A 20,285-nucleotide genomic window follows, 5' to 3' on the forward strand; every position below is an offset into this window, starting at 1 on the left:
ATGATTTTTCAGCAGCTTTGAGCTAACCAATTTATCAGGGGTATCCTGAAAACCGAGATTCTGTTTGGAGGCTCAACTTCCGGAAAGGCCCAAACACAGCAAGAGTTATTTGCAAATTCCTGCTCTACAGTGGCCTTCACTGTCTTAGCCTTCACCCAGTCCAGCCCTTTGAATACACACAGTGAATTCAGGCTGATGCCTTAGCAAATAATGTTGGTAAATAGAAACAGACTTGCTCATAATGAACGTTTTCCCTAGAATGAATGGCATCTCTCACCCTGAGAAACGGGCCTCTTCTATTTCATGAAGATGAGTTAAGGTCCTTTCACAACTACCTCTCTTCTATTTACCTCCGCTATATCCTTGCCTGGAGCTTTTAAAACCTAATGACATTAAATCTTGCCTTCTTTATTTTATACATGGGGTGGTGGACAAATGGGGGGGAGTCTCTGTTCAATACATCCACACTTCGGAAAGGAGTCAGTTTGGTTTTTTATAACCCCTGGCTCTAATTTTCTGCTGAATCTTTTTCATATTTGTGATGCTGGAGTTGATCAGTTTATAGGAAGATTTCAGTCTGAGACTAGAAGCCTTTCTGATTATTGGTGTATGCCTAGCACTTTGCTAGGTGCTAAGAGGAATGTAAGAGAAGAAACACTGTTCTCAGAATGCTGACAGTCTAGTAGAAACACTAACATTCATTCATTGCTATAGTCTCTGCTGTTAACCAACTGTTAACATACCCACTAAGTGCCAGATGCTTCACACACAACACCTGTGTCTTCAGTTCCTCTTGCAGCTGCAACAAATTACCACCACTAAGTGGCTCAAAGCAACACAAGCGTGCTCACGTGCTGGAGATCAGATATCCAAAAATGGGTCTCATTGGACTAAAATCAAGGCATGTATAAGGCTGCATTCCCTCTGGATGCTCCAGGAGAGGAACTCTGTAACTTCACTAATTTTCAGTTGCCTCCTATATGTCTTTGCTCTTGGGCTCTTCCTCCATTTCCAGAGCCTACAACTTATGGCTGCTTCTTTGTTGTTGCTGCTGTCATTGTCATCTTTGGGACATACCCAGTCATGCTCAGAGATTACTCCTGGCTCTGTTGCTCAGTGATCACTTCTGGCAGGTCTGGGCAATGGTAGAGGAGTATAAACAATGCTGTGAATTGAACTGAATCTGCTATGTATAACACAAATTTCCTTAATCCTTGTTACTATCTCCTGGGTACTTCTTGGAGTATCATTTCTTTTTTTTTTTTTTAATAATTTCTTTATTTAAACATTATGGTTACAAACATGTCTATAGTTGGGTTTTGGCCATAAAATGCACACCCCTTTCACCAGTGCTATGTTCCCACCACCACCAATGCCTCCCATCTACCTCTTCATCCATTCCATGTCTTTGATACAAGAATTCTATTTCTCTAACATTGTTATAGTAGCAGCTTTCACACCTGCATTCCCACCAACAGTGAATGAGAGTTCCTTTCTCCCCACCTCTATGCCAAGAGTAGTTGTTCTTTTCCTTTGTGATGTGTGCCAGTCTCTGTGGTATGAGATGATACCTCACTGTAGTTTTTATTTGAATCTCCCTGATGATTAGTGATGTGGAGCATTTTTCATGTCTTTTGGTCATTTGTATTTCGTCTTTAAAAAAATGTCTATACATTTTTCCCCATTTAATGATGGGGTGGGATTTTTTTCTTTTTAAGTTCTGTTAGTACCTTGTATATCTTAGATATTAGCCCCTTGTCTGATGGTTATTGGATAAACAGTTTCTCCCCTTCAATGAATGGCCTTTGTGTCCTAGTCACTGTTTTCTTTGAGGCACAGAAGCTTCTCAGTTTAATATAGTCACATTTGTTTATCTCTGCTTTCACTTGTTGGACAGTGGTGTTTCCTTCTTGAATATGCCTTTAGTCACAATGTCATAGAGTGTTTTCCCTACATTTTCTTCTATAGAACTTATGATTTCAGGTCTGGTAGCAAGGTCTGTAATCCGTTATGATTTGATCTTTTTGCATGGAGGTCTGAATTCATTAATTTGCATGTGGCTGACCAGTTGTCCCAACATCACTTGTTGAAGAGGCTTTCCTTGCTCCATTTTGTGTTCCTTGCCCCTTTATCAAAGATTAATTGATTGTATGTTTGGAGAACATTCTCTGAACTTTTCACTGATCTGAGGGTCTGTCTTTATTACAATACCATGCTATTTTTATGACTATTGTTTTGTAATACAATTTAAAGTTGGGGAAAGTGATGCCTCCCATGTCCCTTTTCCTAAGGGTTGCTCTAGTTATTCGTGGGTATTTATTTTTCCAAGTGAATTTCAAAAGTGATTAACTTCTTTGAGGAATGTTCTGGGTATCCTTAGATGGATTACACTAAATCTGTACAATAATTTTTGGGAGTATTGCCATTTTAATTATTTCCACCCAATCCATAAACAGGGTATCTCCATTTCCATGTGTCCTCTTTTATTTCTTGAAGCAGTGTTTTTTTTTAGTTTTTTTTTTTAATAGGTCCTTCTCCTCTTTAGTTAAGTTGACTCTAAGATATTTGAGTTTCTGTGGCAATATTGTGAGTGCGATTGTTTTTGAAATGTCTATTTCTTCTCTATCATTATTTGTATATAAGAAGGCCATTGATTTAAGTGTGTTAATTTTGTAGCCTGCCACTTTACTATATAAATCTACTGTTTCTAAAAGCTTTTTGGTAGAGCCTTGATGATTTTCTAATTATAGTATCATGTCATCTGTAAACATTGAGAGCTTGTCTTCTTCCTTTCTTATCTGGATGCCCTTGATATTTCATGCTTAACTGCTATGTCAAGTACCTCCAGGACTATGTTGAATAGGAGTGGCAAGAGGGGGCAGTTTTACCTTGTGCCAGATCTTATAGAAAATGCTTTCAGTTTTTCTCCATTGAGAATATTTTCCATGGGCTTGTAGTAAATGGCCTTGACTATATTGAGAAAAGTTTCTTGCATTCCCATCTTGTTGAGAGTTTTTGTCATGAATAGGTGTTAGATCTTATCAAATATTTTTCTGTATCTGTTCTATGATCATGTAGTTTTTAATGTTTCTTTTGTTAATATGGTTCATTGCATTGATTGATTTGCATATGTTGAACCATCCTTGCATCTCTGGAATAAATCCTACCTATTCCTGTTGTATGACCTTCTTGATGAGGCACTGGATCCTATTTGCTAAGATTTGTTGAGGATCTTTTCCTGTGTTCAGCAAGTACATTAGTCTGTAGTTCTTGTTTTTGTATCATCTCTGTTTGCTTTTGGTATCATAGTGATATTAGTTTCATCAAAACTATTTGTAAGTGTTTCTGTTTCTTCAATTTTCTGTAAAAGCCTCAAAAGTATAGGCAGTAGGTTTCTTGGAAGGTTTAAAAGAATTTGTTAGTTTATCCATGTCTGGACTTTTGTTTTTTTTTATTTCAATTTCCATTTTAATTTCCTCAATAGTGATGAGTCTGTTCAAATATACTAGATCATCTTGGTTCAACCTTGGAAGGTTATAAGAGTTCAAAAATTTATTAATTTCTTTCAGGTTCTCATGTTTTGTGGCATAGAGCTTCTCAATGTAGTCTCTAAATACCCTTTGAATTTCAATACTATCTGTAGTAATATTCCCTTGTTGTTTCATTTCTTCTTCTTCTTCTTCTTCTTCTTCTTCTTCTTCTTCTTCTTCTTCTTCTTCTTCTTCTTCTTCTTCTTCTTCTTCTTCTTCTTCCTCCTCCCAGCTTCTCTCTCTTCCTTTCTTTGTGAGTTTTGCTAGTGGTTTATCAATCTTATTTATTTTTCAAAGAAGCAAATCTTTCTTTCATTGATCTTTCAGATTGCTTTTTGGATTTCCTGTTCATTGATTTCTGCTCTAATTTTTACTATTTCCTTCTATCTTCCTATTTTTGGTTCATTTTCTTGATCATTTTCAAATTTTATAAGCTGTTCCATTAAGTTATTTATATAGGCCCCTTCTTCCTTCCTGATAAATGCTTGAAAATCTATAAATTTTCCTCTTAGTACCACATCAGCTGTGTCCCACAGATTCTCATAATTTGTGTTTTCTTTTTTATTTGTTTCCAGGAATATCTTTTTTTTGGGGGGTCACACCCGGTGGTGCTCGGGGTTACTCCTAGCTCTAAGCTCAGAAATCGCTCCTGGCAGGCTCAGGGGACCATATGGGATGCCAGGATTCGAACCACCATCTTCTGCATGAAAAGCAAACACCTTACCTCCATGCTATCTCTCCAGCCCCTCCAGGAATCTCTTGATTTTCTTTTTTTATTTCTTCTCTGGTTGTTCAGTAGTGAGCTGTTCAATTTCCATGTGTTAAAATTTCTCCTCTGTGTCTGCTTGTTATTCACTTCTAATTTCAGTGCACTGTGATCTGAAAAAGTAGTATGTACAATTATATACTCTATTTTATGTAGGTATGTTTTATGGGCTAGCATGTGGTCTATCATGAGAATGACCCACATGCATTGGAGAAGAATGTGAATTCAGTTTTCTAGGGATGGAGAACCATATATATATAAATATATATGTATAAATTTATACATATAAATATATACATATAAATTGGACTAGTTTATATTCATATATATATTTAGTATATATACTTATATATATACTAGTCCAATTTATACATATATATACACACACTAGGCTAATTTCTTCCTTTTTTCCTTTAAATTCTAGTATATTATGTTTCATCCTGGCTGACGTATCAAGTGATGACAAGGCAGTGTTAAAGTCTCCAACTATTATTGTGTTGTCATTAATATCTTCCTTCAAGTTTGTCAACATTTGTTTTAAATATTTCGCTCATCCCTTATTTGAGTGTGTATATGTTTAGGAGTGTGATTTCTTCCTGTTGTACATATCCCATAATTATTAAGAAAGGTCTATCTCTGTTCCTTAAAACTCTTTTAACTCTAAAGTTTGTGCCACCTGAAATTAGTATGGCCACTCTAGTCTTTTTAGGAGAGTTGTTTGAGTGATTGTCCTCCAACCTTTGAGTTTAAGTCTTTGACTGTGTTTGTTCTGACTATTCAGAGTATTTGTTTATAGGCAGGAAAACGTTGGATTCAGCTTTTTATCCATTTGCCACTCTGTGTCTCTTAACTGGTGCATTTAGTCAATTGATTTGAGAGAGATAATTATAAAGGGATTTAGGGTCATTTTTTAATGAGATTGGTGTGTTTGTTGGGTCTGTATTACCTTTCAGTTCTTCTTCTTCTTCTCTTTTTTATTTGTTTTTGTTTTTGTTTTGTTTTGGGGCCACACCTTGTGATGCTCAGAAATTGTTCCTGGCTTTGGGGACCGCGGTCCATCCTAGGCTAGCACAGGCAAGACCTTACTGCTTGAGACACAACTCTGGCCCTCAGTTATTCTTCTAAGGTTGGTTTTAAGTCTGTAAATTTCCTCAGCTGTTGTATCTGTGAAGATATGTATCTTTCCTTCAAATCTAAATGTAAATCTGGCTGGGGTAACTATTCTTGGTGAAGCATTTATTTGTTGAGTTTTGTAACTATATACCACCACTACCTTTGGACCTTAAGCTCTGCTTTTGACCAATTTGTTGTAAAATTTAAGGGTGCTCCTTTGTACAGAATTTCCCTTTTAGATATTGCTTCTTTCAGTATTCCATCCTTATCTATGGGATGCGTCATTGTGACTAACATGTGTCTTGGGGTGCTTTTCTCTTTTATCTGCTACTATGGGTATGTAGTATTTGATTGTATGCACTCTTTAGCTTTGGGAGTTTTTCTGTAATGACATCTTTGATTGTTGATAGTTTGTGGGGGTTTTCTTCCTGTGTCTCTAGGACTCCAGTAATTCTTATTTTGTTTCTGCTGAGTTTGTATCAGACTTCTATTTTTTTTCTTTTTTTTCACATTTTTAATAATTATTTTTATTGTGACCAAAAAGTAAATAACAAATCTTTCACAGTAGGAATATTATGCAGCTGTCAGGAGAGATGAAGTCATGAAATTTTCCTATACATGGATGTACACAGAATCTATTATGCTGAGTGAAATAAGTCAGAGAGAGAGAGAGAGAGAAAAACGCAGAATGGTCTCACTCATCTATGGGTTTTAAGAAAAATGAAAGACACCCTTGTAATAATAATTTTCAGACACAAAAGAGAAAAGAGCTGGAAGTTCCAGCTCACCTCAGGAAGCTCACCACAAAGAGTGATGAATTTAGTTAGGGAAATAACTACATTTTGAACTGTCCTAATAATGAGAATGTATGAGGAAAATGGAGAGCCTGTCTAGAGTACAGGCGGGGGTCGGGTGGGGTGAAGGGAGACTTGGGACATTGGTGATGGGAATGTTGCACTGGTGATGGGTGGTGTTCTTTACATGACTGAAACCCTAACACAATCATGTATGTAATTAAGGTGTTTAAATAAATTTAAAAGAAAGAAAGAAAGAAAGAAAAGAAAGAAAAAAGAAAAAAAGAAAGAAGAAAGAAAAAAGAAAGAAAGAAAGAAAGAAAGAAGAAAGAAAGAAAAGAAGAAAGATAAGAAAGAAAGAAAGAAAGAAAGAAAGAAAGGAAGGAAGGAAGGAAGGAAGGAAGGAAGAAAGAAAGAAAGAAGGAAGGAAGGTAGGAAGGTAGGAAGGAAGGATAAAGAAAGAGAGGAAGAAAGAAAGAAAGAAGAGAAAAGAAAGAAAGAAAGAAAGAAAGAAAGAAAGAAGAAAGAAAGAAAAGAAAGAAAGAAAGAAAGAAAGAAAGAAAAGAAAGAAAGAAAGAAAGAAAGAGGAAAGAAAGAAAGAGAAGAAAGAAAGAAAGAAAGAAAGAAAGAAGAAAGAAAAGAAAGAAAGAAAGAAGAAAGAAAGAAAGAAGAAAGAAAGAAAGAAAGAAAGAAAGAAAGAAAGAAGAAAGAAAGAAAGAAAGAAAAAGAAAGAAGATAAAGAAAGAGAAGAAACAAAGATAGAAAGAAAGAAACAAAGAAAAGAAAGGAAGAAAGTAAGAAGAGAGAAAGAAAGAAAGAAAGAGAAAAAGAAAGAAAGAAAGAAAGAAAGAAAGAAAGAAGAAAGGAAAGAAAGAAAGAAAGAAGGAAAGAAAGAAAGAAAGAAAGAAAGAAAGAGAAAGAAAGAAAGAAAGAAAGAAAGAAAGAAGAAAGAAAGAAAGAAAGAAAGAAAGAAAGAAAGAAAGAAAGAAAGAAAGAAAGAAAGAAAGAAGAAAGAAAGAAAGAAAGAAAGAAAGAAAGAAAGAAAGAAAAAGAAAAAAAGAAAGAAAGAGAGAGAAAGAAAGAAAGAAAGAAAGAGAAAGAAAGAAAGAAGAAAGAAAGAAAGAAAAATAATCAGACTTAAATACCAAATCCAAAATCACCGCTAACAGAATCGATGCCCAATCTACAACAATCTATACGTAGAGGGGACCAGTTATACTAGCAGTCCCCCCAGACTGGGAACAGGGGTGGAGGGAGGACAACACTGGTGATGGGAATGCCCGTGATTCAGTATCACTATGCACCTTAAATATTATGTGCAAGATTTGTAATTCACTTTGGTTATAATAATAATCATTAAAAAAAGAAATGTTGGACCAGAACATTGGCCAATGTTTCAACCTTAGTCCACCAAAAAAAAAAAAATCTTTCACAGTAATATTTAAGGTACATAGTGACAATGAATCAGGGCCATTCCCACCACCTGGGTTGTTCTCCCTCTACCCCTTTTCCCAGCATATGTCCCCTATCTCCATCCATTGGCCCCTGGATTACTAGTGTATCCCCTCTGTGTATAGCTTGTTGTAGATAGGGTATCGATTCTGTTGTTGTTGACTTTGAGTTTGGTGTTTAAGTCTGACCATTTTTTAATTCCACTCCATGTTCATACAACTATTTGGTCCTGGTACCGTTCATTTATTTCCACTCAATTCATGAGGCAGAACAAGATGATTCAAAATGTGTGGTTCTGCTGGAAGAAGACAAAAAATAGAAGAAAAATAGGGGAAGGAAAATATAACAACAACAATAGCAAAAAAAAACCAACTGTTTTAAAAAAGAAAGACAGTAACTACCAAAAAATAAAAAACACCCAGCAGCAAAAATAATCACCAAATAATAACCACAACAGTCAAAAAGAAAAAAAACAAACAAAGAAACAAAAGAACAAAAAACAAAAAAATTAAAAAAAAAAAAAAAAAAAAGGAGTGCTGGTGTGGCAAGGTTTAGTGCTTCCCCCACTTTTTTTTTCATAGACACAGTAAGTATTGTGGAAGTAAGAAAGGGAATTCTCTTGGCCTAAGAGATTCAGGGTTTTTCCGCCCTTGAAGCATACTGTCATGGAAACAACTACTGGCTCCGTACATGCTCATTTCCACACCCCAAGGTCTTTTATATGGTGGCAGGAAACTTTCTGCTCATTGTGGATGATAAAATCAGGCCTCTGTAGCTAGAGATCTTGGTAGCTGCACAGGTCATAGGACAAAGTCTAGAACAGAATCTTTATGGTTCTAGAGTTTCTGTTTCATCATTGTTGTAGTAATCAGTCCTTTGTAATAAGTGGCCTTGGTTTTTGTGCAGATCCAAGGCCAAGTTTGGGATAGAGAAAGACTTCTAATTTCATTTCTTCTCATTCTTTGAAAATTTTTCTCATTGTCTGATAATTTGTTTCGAGGTTCTTTTCCAACCTCTTCTGTTGGATGTTTATGCTGTCTTCAGCCGCTGTTACTTTGTTGGGTAGGCTTTCCAATGAAGTTTTCATTTTCCCTAACAAGTTTTTCAGCCCTGTTATTTCAGTTTAAAGTTTTTTTTTTATTTCTAATCTCATATCCTCTTGATTATTATGTGTGGCATATTCAGTTTGTTCCACTGTTTCTCCATATTTCTTCCCTAAAGTCGTTATCTGAGAGGTTAACTAAGTGGTTGGTACTTTTCAGGTACTTGGAGCTATCATGTTTGTTCTCTAAGCCTACATTGTTTCCCCCATTGTTGCAGTTGTATTGCAATATATTCTATGTCCCTGGAGTTTCTTGACTAGGAGGAGTGCACGACTGCAGAGTAAAGTAGAACAGCTTTGCTCCACTGGCTCTTTGTTTTGAATTCTGTCCCTCACCTTGGCACCTTGGTGCCAGAAAAAAATACATGGAGTACTTTGAAATAAAATGTCAGATTTCCAGGACTTCTGCATTCTTTTCTATATTCATTTGCTCACTTAAATATATATTAATTATTGAACATCTGCTATATGCTTCTTTGTGAGTCACTATTTGGGGGGTCAAAGCTGAGAAACAAAAAGGGAAGAAAAACAAGGTCCCTCATGGAAAGATAAGGTTATTGGTTTAGAATTCAACCTTTTGGATGTATGAGTATAGGGTTGGTGTTTTTCCCAAAATATTTCTCTCAGTAATTGAGTATACAATGCCATGGTAGAAAATCTTGATCCTTTTCAAATCTGGAGTTTTGATTTGCTGTTTTTGACTTCTACAGAGGCATTAGAAAATTTCTACCCAGGTGATTTCCTGTCATTTACCTTTGGGTTTAGAGTAGCATTTTTCCTCAATATAGGATGCTAAAGTGAATGATAAAACTCTATTGACTGACAAGCTGGGCCTCAGACATATTTTAATATATTGAACAACAGCTGATACCTTTACTTTCATTCCCTCCTTTCTCTCCATCTCTTTTCTTTTTAACTCGTTTACTATGTGTTCCCTTCCCTTTTATTCTCATGGCTAATTTCTTAAATGTGAAAAGGGTACCGTATATTGGATTTTATTTATAATTTTATTTTATTTTTTTTGTTCTTTGGTCATGCCTAGCTGTGCTCAGGACTTACTTCAGCTCTTTGCTCCTGTAGGGTTCAGGGATCAAGCCCAAATCAACCTCATTCAAGGCATGTTCCCTCCTCACTGCACTATTGATCTTGCTGGGGATAGTTTTTATGTCATTAGAATTATTCTTCTGGAAATACCAATTTGAATTTAGTCTATGATTCATAGTTTGAGATCCTTCTGTGGGTCACATTCAGTGCATCTGTGCTAGATATATGCCCAAAGAATGGTGAGGGCTGTAGGCTCTTAGTCTAGAGATCAAAGCTGTGGAAGGTAAGGCATACTCTTTTCCAAAGTGGCCTCCCGTTATGACACAGAAATATTGCTTACTGACAAAGGTTTATAGTTCTGACTCATTTGCACATAAATACCAGCTTACAAAATGGTGTTTATTTGTTTACTGTATAGATACCAAGAAAAGAGGGTGCTGTGTTCAAGAAAGAGGACATAGTGTTTTAATGTCATTTTCTAAATTCTGAGAAATCTATTATTTATGAAAAAAAGTGTTATTTAAACATTGTGTTATTTTTTATTTTGTTAAATTTTACTTTAAAAATGCATCATATAGCTGATCATTTATGACATATTGTCTCCAGTTAAGTGAAAGCAAAATTATTGAAAATATAGAAAAAGAAAAAAAGAAAAAGGGAAAGAAGAAAGAAATTTAAAAGAAAAGGAAGAAAATAAAAGAAAAGTAACAAGTATATTTATGAAAATTATTGTATCTCCAATGAAGTACAATGGCAGAAGATTTAATATGCTCTTGTTGTGAGCTGTACATTCTGGTAACATGGTTTGTTCTGATAGAGATGGCAGCATCAAACAAAGTAGTCCAGAAATTCAAAGTGCTATTACCTATCTTATTATTTTTAGGGAAATGTACTGAGCTACCAGGCCTCAAGAAAGAAAGAAGAGATAGGGGGAGGATATCCTCACTTACTCCAATAGACTTAATGATATCAGCCCTGAAACTGTCATGTATGAACTTTGGTCATCTTGGTGTCCCCGAAGGGAATTATAGAGGGTCAGTGATGAGGCCAAGTCATCAGAAAAACAGCAGTTCTGGGTGATAGAGGCAACAGATGTGGTTTTAACAAGGCAGGGGTTTGATCCTCTCTCTCCTCCTGAGATAGCCGGCTTTCTGCTGTATGAGCCAGCATACCCATGATCTTATATAGTTTGATTTACATTTCGTTTGAAAAAATGAGTGAGTCTATGGAGCCGACACTAACCATTGTGATTTTATTACAGTGTATACGTCTAGAAAATGTCCAGAGAACATAAAGAACAAAGAATAGTGAGAAAAATGAAGAAAAACAGGTTTTAGGACATGAATGAGAGCAGGAGAGAATAGAAAGCAATGTGAAGGAAAGGCAATAAGGGCAGGAGAGAGTAAGTAGGCCCTAGAGAATGGAGAGAAGGATGCTGGATAAAGAATAGAATATCAATGAGAGACTAGAGAAAAGCAAGCTTGCAGGAAGAAGGTCTTAAAGATGATCTTCCAGAATTATCTACAGAAAACTAGATACCATTAATTAGAGGGTATATAGCATGGGCTTGTCACCTAACAGTTCATGCACTAAATTGAAAAGAAGATGTGGAGGTAAGAAGGTTGGAGCCATATCTAAAACCAGATCCCTGTGGTTGTTCCTCTCATGGTTTATTTATTTTTGGGTGTTTTTTTTTTTTTTTTGGTTTTTCGGGCCAAACCCGTTTGATGCTCAGGGGTTACTCCTGGCTAAGCGCTCAGAAATTGCCCCTGGCTTGGGGGGACCATATGGGACAGCAGAGGATCGAATGTGGTCCTCCCTTGGCTAGCGATTGCAAGGCAGACACCTTACTAGATCTAGCGCCACCTCGCTGGCCCCAATTTTTGGCATTCTTAATAGTCATTTTAATGCTGTAGTTTAAGACAGCAGGAAGCAGATCTCATTGTTGCACAGAATAAAATACTATGGCCAAAATCTGCTAGAAGATAGGAAACCCTCAAAACCTTGGGGGGAGTTGAGGAAAGGAGGATCAAAAAACAAACCAAAAAAAAAAATCCTTAGAAAAATGCTAGCATGGAATAAAGAATATTTTGAAATTGAGTTGGAAGCAGGTTCTGTCACAACCACCAATTTCTGACCCACCAATCACCTCCCCAGTACTAAGCAAAAGCCTTTGTAATAAAGCTATTTCTCAAATTTCAGCACATCCCATCCTACCATAATGGTTTAGTCCAATCCCTATATTAAGCAAAATTACATATGTTTCTGTGCCAGATATGGCTGTATCCTTGTTCTATTTGCTTATTTGTTTTTAATTGATTTTTATTTTTTACCTCAACTTATTTAAAGGAGGTTTCTTATCTCGAATGCAACTAAACTCTGATGAGAAATTAAACACAAAATCAATATATCAGTTGTAATTTTTGCAGAATTTTGTTATTGAGAGCTGGCATGTGCTTATTGAGAGGGTACTTACAGATTTCTTAAGTAATTTAAGACAAAGTAGCTCCAAGTAAAAGCTTTCATCATGGAATAATTAGAAAGACTGAAAACAAACAGATAAATGTTTCCACCATAAGAGTCGATGTCATATTTGTTAGCCACACTTAAAATAATCTTCCAAACACTAGTGGTAAGTAATCATGATTGAAAGAAATATTGCGGGCCCGGAGAGATAGCACAGCGGTGTTTGCCTTGCAAGCAGCCGAGCCAGGACCAACAGTGGTTGGTTCGAATCCCGGTGTCCCATATGGTCCCCCATGCCTGCCAGGAGCTATTTCTGAGCAGACAGCCAGGAGTAACCCCTGAGCACTGCCGAGTGTGGGCCCCCCCAAAAAAAAGAAAGAAAGAAAGAAAGAAAGAAATATTGCAGAAAGGGACTGCATTGTAGAGTTTCTTAGAGAGCAATCTGAAGCAAAATTTACAAACTAAGTCTTTAGAGGAGCATACAATACAAACTGGAACATCAGGAGATAGAAGAAAGGAAGGTGAGGTCAAGTTAAAAAATAAAATAACCAACACAAATAGTGTGTCACTACTGCTCTAGATAGAGTTGATGAAATGCAATTTTTTTTATTCTATAGGACATCACTGGAAAAATCATTGCAGCTCAGAAATACATTTTAGAGGAAGAAAGAATGAGAAATTTATATGTGCCCCCCTTTTTATTCTCATTGGATAGACTTTGTTTACAGAGCATTCATTACTGAATATCTCTGGTTTAGGTTGCAACTTCGAGATCTGTAGGTCTAATATGGTTACATTTGAGCACTGAATCCACTAGACTGAGCACTAGAAGTTATACTGCAATATAGCCTCATTCTCATGAAATGTTGAGTTGTTCTACAGAATTAGGTGGTAAAGTTATTTCGGTGGTGTGAGAACTTTTCATTATGTGCTGCTCTGTTCCTTCCCTCTTGTAGATTGAAAAGCTGAAACAGATAAACCTGGAAACCCCATTTCATGACAAGATCTGTAGTAGGGCATAAAGAGCCAGAGAAATCCAGTGATATGAATCAATTAGTCCTTACTCTAGTGTCAATGAAGTCTTTAATTTATTGAGTTAATATGAAATTTTGTGCCAAGAGGAAATAAGTAAAGGTGTAATTAGATTCACACAACAGCACAAAACTTGGTTGCGCATGCACCTAATCAAAAGCACATAGTTTCCAGTCGTCTTCTGCTGTCTGCTGAAGAGGACAGTGCTTCAGCTCAGTCCACAAGTCGCAGCTGAGCTGAAGAGGTAGGCGGCTGAACTGAACTGTATTCCACTAACTATTTAACCCACAATATTAGGCGCTTTGTATGAGACCTACAGCAGTGATGATGATATCTGCGAACTCAGTGATGATGACAATGTCTATGCTGTTAACTTCACATCAGATACAGCTGAAACTCTGTTTGGACATACAGATGATGAGGAGGAATCCAGTTTTGAAGGATTTTAACCTTTGTGATTTAGCTTGATTACCTGTTAAGCTACGTTTTCTGCACCTCATTTAAAGTTTTAAAGTTATTGTTGTTAGTTTACAGTTTTTCTTTAGCAATAAATATTGAAAAACATTTAACCTACTGATTCCTCAATTATTGTCATTGTTTTGGGTATATATTTTTATTTTTGAAATTTACCAGTGGGTGCTGCATTATCCACCTTGGATTATACACAAGTCACTAAGTTTTCTCAGGTTTTAGAGTAAAATTAGCGGGGGTGGGGACAGCTTATACTCTGCTCAACTTGTACTCAAGTATATACAATACCTTCCTTAAGATAATAAAAATTTATTCTCTATTCCGTTTCCTATGTAATGGGTTTTTTTGTTGTTGTTGTTGTTTGTTGGGCCACACCCAGTGACACTCAGGGGTTACTCCTGGCTATGTGCTCAGAAGTCGCTCCTGGCTTTGGGGACCATATTGGACCCTGGGGGGGTCCAACTGCGGTCTGTCCTAGGCTGGCATGTGCAAGGCAAATAGATGCCCTATCGATTGCGCCATCCCTCCAGCCCCTCCCTATCTAATATTACATACTTTCTATCTAGTCTGTTTTATCGGTATTTCTTTTTCTCACACACATATACACACATTTAAAAATTCTATACCTGGTCATAGGCCGGTCACTTTCACTTACCTGAATGACATTGGAAAATCACTCTTTAAACAGCTTGGCATTATATTGCAACTTTTCCCTGGAAGGTTTATGTTGCTTTCTGTATTTTGTTTTATTTCATTTCTTTTACTGACATTTTGATAGGTGCATTTATTTTTCTTTTTGTGAAATGCTCTCTTGTGAAAATGAAACTCTTAGCATAACAGCTAAGATATTTGTTTTAAAATGTTTTGGGTTGTTTTAAGAAACTTTCATCTCTGGGAAAACTTGGGAGATAAACCCAAATTGAGTTGACTTGGGGAGCTGTGCTAAATGAGGGTTATATGGAGAGGAAATTACTTTATCTAACTTTAAAATATGACAAGTATATAGCATTCTATTTTATTTGGGTAGGGAAAATGTTCTTTTTGATTTTGATGATAGTATTATTATTATGGAATTTCTGTTTTGCTCAAGAAAACAACACAATGTCAAAATGCTATTGATAAACATTTGTGTAATAAGAGCCGTATTGTCTTAGTAGCCTAAAACGGTAAAGTCAATCCTTAACTTTTTTAATATTTAACTCTTCCAGGTTCAAAATTGGATAAACACATTTGTAAGGTTGGGTATGTAGCTCAGTGGTAGAGGATATGCTTTGTGTGTCGAGGCCTTGGGTTCGAATGCCAGGTATACACACATACCCACCACCACCACCACTGTAGAACAAAAATATGAATATATAAAGTCCACGTGTTGGATGAGGCAGCCCCAGGCACATGTTTCTAACCCCTCAGGAGGACAGGAAATGGGAGTGGTGGAGAAATAATACACAGCAGTCCAAAAAGATAATCATTAGAATCAACTTGCTTTATTTTCTCACAGTTTATCTCCTCCATGAGTCTTTCTGGCACATGCTTATTTTGCTGAGCTCTCCCAGTGCTTTCCCTAAAGAGCTCAGTCCTATACTCATAAGCTATATGCTTTCTTTTTCTCCAGGCCCAATCCAGCACTTTTTCTTTATTATCCTGAAAACCATCCACCAGGGTGGGGGAAGTCCCTGTAATCCAGGTGGATTTTTACATACCAAAAGAAGAGGTCAGGGAAACAGGAAGTTGGGGGAAGGGTTATCACCCATCACCAACACCACCACCACCACTACCACCACCACCGGAACCTTTCTGGTCTCATTGGAAATTTTTGTTTCAGAAACAGTATGACACAAGTTTCTGATACAAATGAAATATTACAATAATATCAACTCTAGAACAATTCTCTCCTAGAATCATTTGGAAAAATGTCCTTGATTAAAATCAATTGTGAACCTTTATCTTTTGTAGGGCGCATAACCTCTTCTGTGGCAAATACTTCCCTGTGATGATGCAGAATAAGAAAATAGCTTATATTCGTAGATTATAAAAATCAGTGTTGTTAAAATGTTTATACTGCTTAAGGCAATCTGAAGAGATAATGCAATTCCTGCCAAAATTCCATTAATTTTTCCAATGGTAGAAGAAAAAGAAATTCTATAATTAATATAAAACTACAAAAGATTTCATTTATACAAATATTGAACAAGATGAAAAGAGGGTCTGAGCAATAGCACAGAGGTAGGGTGTTTGGCTTGCACGTGGCTGAACCAGGACGAATTTGGGTTCTATCACAGGCATCCCATATGGTTACCCAAGCCAGAAATCAGAGGTTTCTGATCGCATAGTCAGAAGTAATGCCTGAGCATCACTGGGTGTGGTTGAGAAGGAAGGAAGGAAGGAAGGAAGGAAGGAAGGAAGGAAGGAAGGAAGGAAGGAAGGAAGGACGGAAGGAAGGAAGGAAGGAAGGAAGGAAGGAGGGAGGGAGGGAGGGAGGGAGGAGGGAGGGAGGGAGGGAGGGAGGGAGGGAGGAAGGAAGGAAGGAAGGAAGGAAGGAAGGAAGGAAGGAAGGAAGGAAGGAAGGAAGGAAGGAAGGAAGGAAGGAAGGAAGGAGGAAGGGAGGAAGGGAGGGAGGAAGAAAAAGGGAGGAAGAGAAAGGAAGGAAGGAAGGAAGGGAAAGGAAGGAAGAGAAAGGAAGGAAGGAAGGAAGGAAGGAAGGAAGGAAGGAAGGAAGGAAGGAAGGAAGGAAGGAAGGAAGGGAAAGGAAAAAAAGAAAAAAGAAAAGAAAGAGAAGGGAGAGAGGGAAGAAAGGAGGAAGGAAAAAAGGAAGGAAGGAAAAGGAGACAAATTGGGTTACACTAAACTAAAAGACTTTAGCATAGCAAAGATACAATCAACAAAATTAAAAAGCAAATTATGAAAAAAGAAAAATGTCATAAATCATATATCTAGAATTGGGGTGGTATACAAAATTCATAAGAAAATTATACAGTTCAATAGCCAAACAAATATTGTGAGTTAAAAATGCATGCAGGAGTGTATATACATTTATTTCAAGATATACAAATAGTTGGGAAGTATATGAAAATCTGCTTCACATCAATATTCACCAAGTAAAAATGCAAGTCAAAGTCATATTGAGATGTCATCTCACATCTGTAGTCATTTTAATTCCATTTAGATTTATTTATTTGTAAACAGGATGCTGCCTTGAATGCACATGTTCATATAATTCACAATTTCTAAGTCAATGCTACAAAGACAAGTAGGGTAGCTTTTTTTTTTAACAAAAGAGAAATTAATGTTGGCAAGGGTGTAGAAAGAGGAAACCCTTCTATATTGTTGGTAGGAATGTAAATTGATACAGCCATTATGGAAAACAACCAGAATTTTTAAATAGAACAACCATATTTTTTTTTTTTTTGTGGTTTTTGGGTCACACCCGGCAGTGCTCAGGGGTTACTCCTGGCTCCATGCTCAGAAATTGCTCCTGGCAGGCACAGGGGACCATATGGGACGCCGGGATTCGAACCGATGACCTTCTGCATGAAAGGCAAACACCTTACCTCCATGCTATCTCTCCGGCCCCAGAACAACCATATTTTAAATAAAATCACCTGTAATTCATCTTCTGATATTTATTTAAAGAAATTAAAATTAGATATTTAAAAAATACATGTAATCCTATGTTCAAGGCAGCATTATTTACAATAAGCTAGAGTTGGAAACAGCCTAGATGCCTATCAGTGGATAAAAAAATATATGGAATATAATGTGAAAGGAATAACATTCGGCCTTAATGAAAAAGAATATCTTGTCATTTGCAAAAACATCAATAGTCCTAGAGGGCACAATGCTATGCAAAATAAGTTAGGCACACAAAGTGATTATACTTTATAAGTAATCTATAAAAGTCGAACTCAAAAAATCTGGAGAGATAGTGCTTGAATTAAAATGCTTGTCATTCATGTGGTCAACCACCCCTGGAACTAACTTTGCACACTGAACTTGTGTGGCCCAAAAACCACCACCTAACTTCCAGCCATAAAGCGTTGAATTCACAAATGTAGAAATAGAATTATGGTTGCCGGGGACGGAGAAAGAAGAGAAGCAATTAATAGTGTGATGTTTCTATGATGTTAATAGTTAAATAGTGTGATGTTTCTATGATGCTAAAACACACTAGTCATATTCAGAAATCAATTATGTGTACTTTTAGAATCCTTAAGTTCTCATGTTTTGTGAAGTAAGTCAAAAGAAGTTTTCAGCCAGCACGGGCTGGCTCCTGGCAGACCTCCGTATGTGCCAGAGGCCTCTTGGCCCGGCCTAGGGTAGGGGGGCCCCGACCTGGGTCACCCGACCCCCCTCTCCCCCTTTCCTCCGGATCTCCAGGTGGGTTTCTAGGAGGACCTGATGGGGCACCCTGGGTTTTCCCCACTCCCAGGCCAGCTGCGGAGATTGGCCTAGGGTGGGGCTTGAGCTCCTGAGATTGGCTTGGGGGGTGGTGTTTAACCTGTGGGGTGGCAGATAGCTGGTCAGTTATACTCAGGCTGTCACTGGCAATTTCATACTAGTCTACATGATGCAAACCGCGCGGGGACTAGCTCCACCGCGCGAACATATACTCCTCCCAAACATCAGTACCCCAGATTTACCCTTTTTAACTTCAGTAATACACAGTTCTAATCTAAGACCAAAGACATACAGTGGATCTAACAATCCCAGAACTATTTAGAAGGACATAAATTGAACACATATATCTTTTGATTATTTTATGTATATTTTCTTTAACAGCTGTAACTCTCTATATATTCTTCTACCATGATGTTTCTATCCACTTTTCATCTTGTCTTTTCTTTTTAAGCTGTTCAGTAAGGATTGTTGGTGGAACTGTCCCTCAGTTTAATGCCTATGATTGAATTATGTCATGGAAATTGCTGGTCTTGTTCCTATTGCCTCCAAATGGACCTATAATGCTTCATGGCATTGATCTTTGTTTGCATAGACACATTAAAATAGGAAAACACTATACTTACAGATAAGTTCTTATCTAATAAATCTCAGTACAATGTACCTTACACCCTGAACATTGATATAATGACCTGGCACAGGCCTCAGAAGAATGGGCATCCTCCATTCACGCCAGAACCAGGCAAGCTATCTACGAAACATTCAAGGTCTTTTATAGCAACAGCTGGAAGCAGTCCTCTACCAGGAAAGACACTACCAAGGGTCTGTCATTGACCTCCTAAAAAGAGACTTCCGTTTACACTGAGAAGACTTGACAACAACAATGACCGGCTCTACAGGACATGGTTCTCTCTAGTGCCCCTTAAGTGTGAGGTGAAATGAGAGGATGCTCTGCACCATCCTGACTGCAATATGGGATATGCAGACTCCAGAATCTTTAATACAGAAACATGATACCAACAACAGAGACTATGTGAGGAATGGAGGTGTATTGCCACTACAGACTATGACTTGGATTGGACAAACTAGTTTGCCTGGAGCCTAGAGTCAGTCCTGTGCCAGGAAACTTCAGGGGTAGGGTTTCCTTGTATTTAGACCATAATTTTTCTTTCCATGTCCCTTATATTTTGGTGGGCCTATGCAAACAAATGCCACTCTAATACCATTTTTTACTATTTTCCCTTGACTCCAATCCTTAAGAAAAACAACCCACTAAAACTTTTGAGGTTAACTTAAACTAGTAAGCATGTGCATGGAACTAGATAAATATACTTTGCCCTCAATGTTTAAGGAGTTACATAAGTCTAATCTCTTTGGATTATATTGTGTGCTGCTAAGAAATAGTATGTAATACAACTGGGGATTTGAGGGACAAATTAATTGTATTGTACATGTGTTCAGTTTTGTTTTTCTTAATGTTCTTTGGCTGAAAGTTCAAGGCTGGGATATCATTGATGGAACTACCGAGAATTCTGTTTATGGGTGATTGTGCTTTCACTGTAACTTTACCCTGTCCTCTTTCTTTGCATCTTTGTTGTCATAGTTAAAATTTAAAAAAAAAAAAAGAAGTTTAAATACAGAATGATCTCACTTATTTATGGCATATAGAGTAACAAGCAAAAAAATCTTCTGGAGATTCAGTAAAATGCCTCTTAACTATTTAGCAATTCTACTTGTATACTTGAAAATAACTAAGAAAGTAAATTGTATATTCTGTGCTTATCACAAATAATAGTAATTGTGATAACAATTTTAAAGGTGTCAAAAATTCTCTGACATAATGGAAATACTTATTATCATGATGGTAGTTACTTTTTCTTTATTATAATTTTGGTGTAAGAAGATTTGGGTCACTCCTCATGGTACATAGGGATGACTCCTGGCTCTGTGCTCAGGTATCACTTCTAGTGGTACTTATGCAATCACATGTGCAGTGCAGGAAATTGAATCTAGATCAGTCACAGGCAACGGAAGTGCCTTACTCACTGTATTACCTTTTCTGCCTTAATAGTGAGATTTTCGTATTGTATTTTTGTGTTCCTAGGGTATATTCCTAGGAGTGG

Source organism: Suncus etruscus, chromosome 14 (genome assembly GCF_024139225.1).
Source record: "Suncus etruscus isolate mSunEtr1 chromosome 14, mSunEtr1.pri.cur, whole genome shotgun sequence".
NCBI classification, from domain to species: domain Eukaryota; kingdom Metazoa; phylum Chordata; class Mammalia; order Eulipotyphla; family Soricidae; genus Suncus; species Suncus etruscus.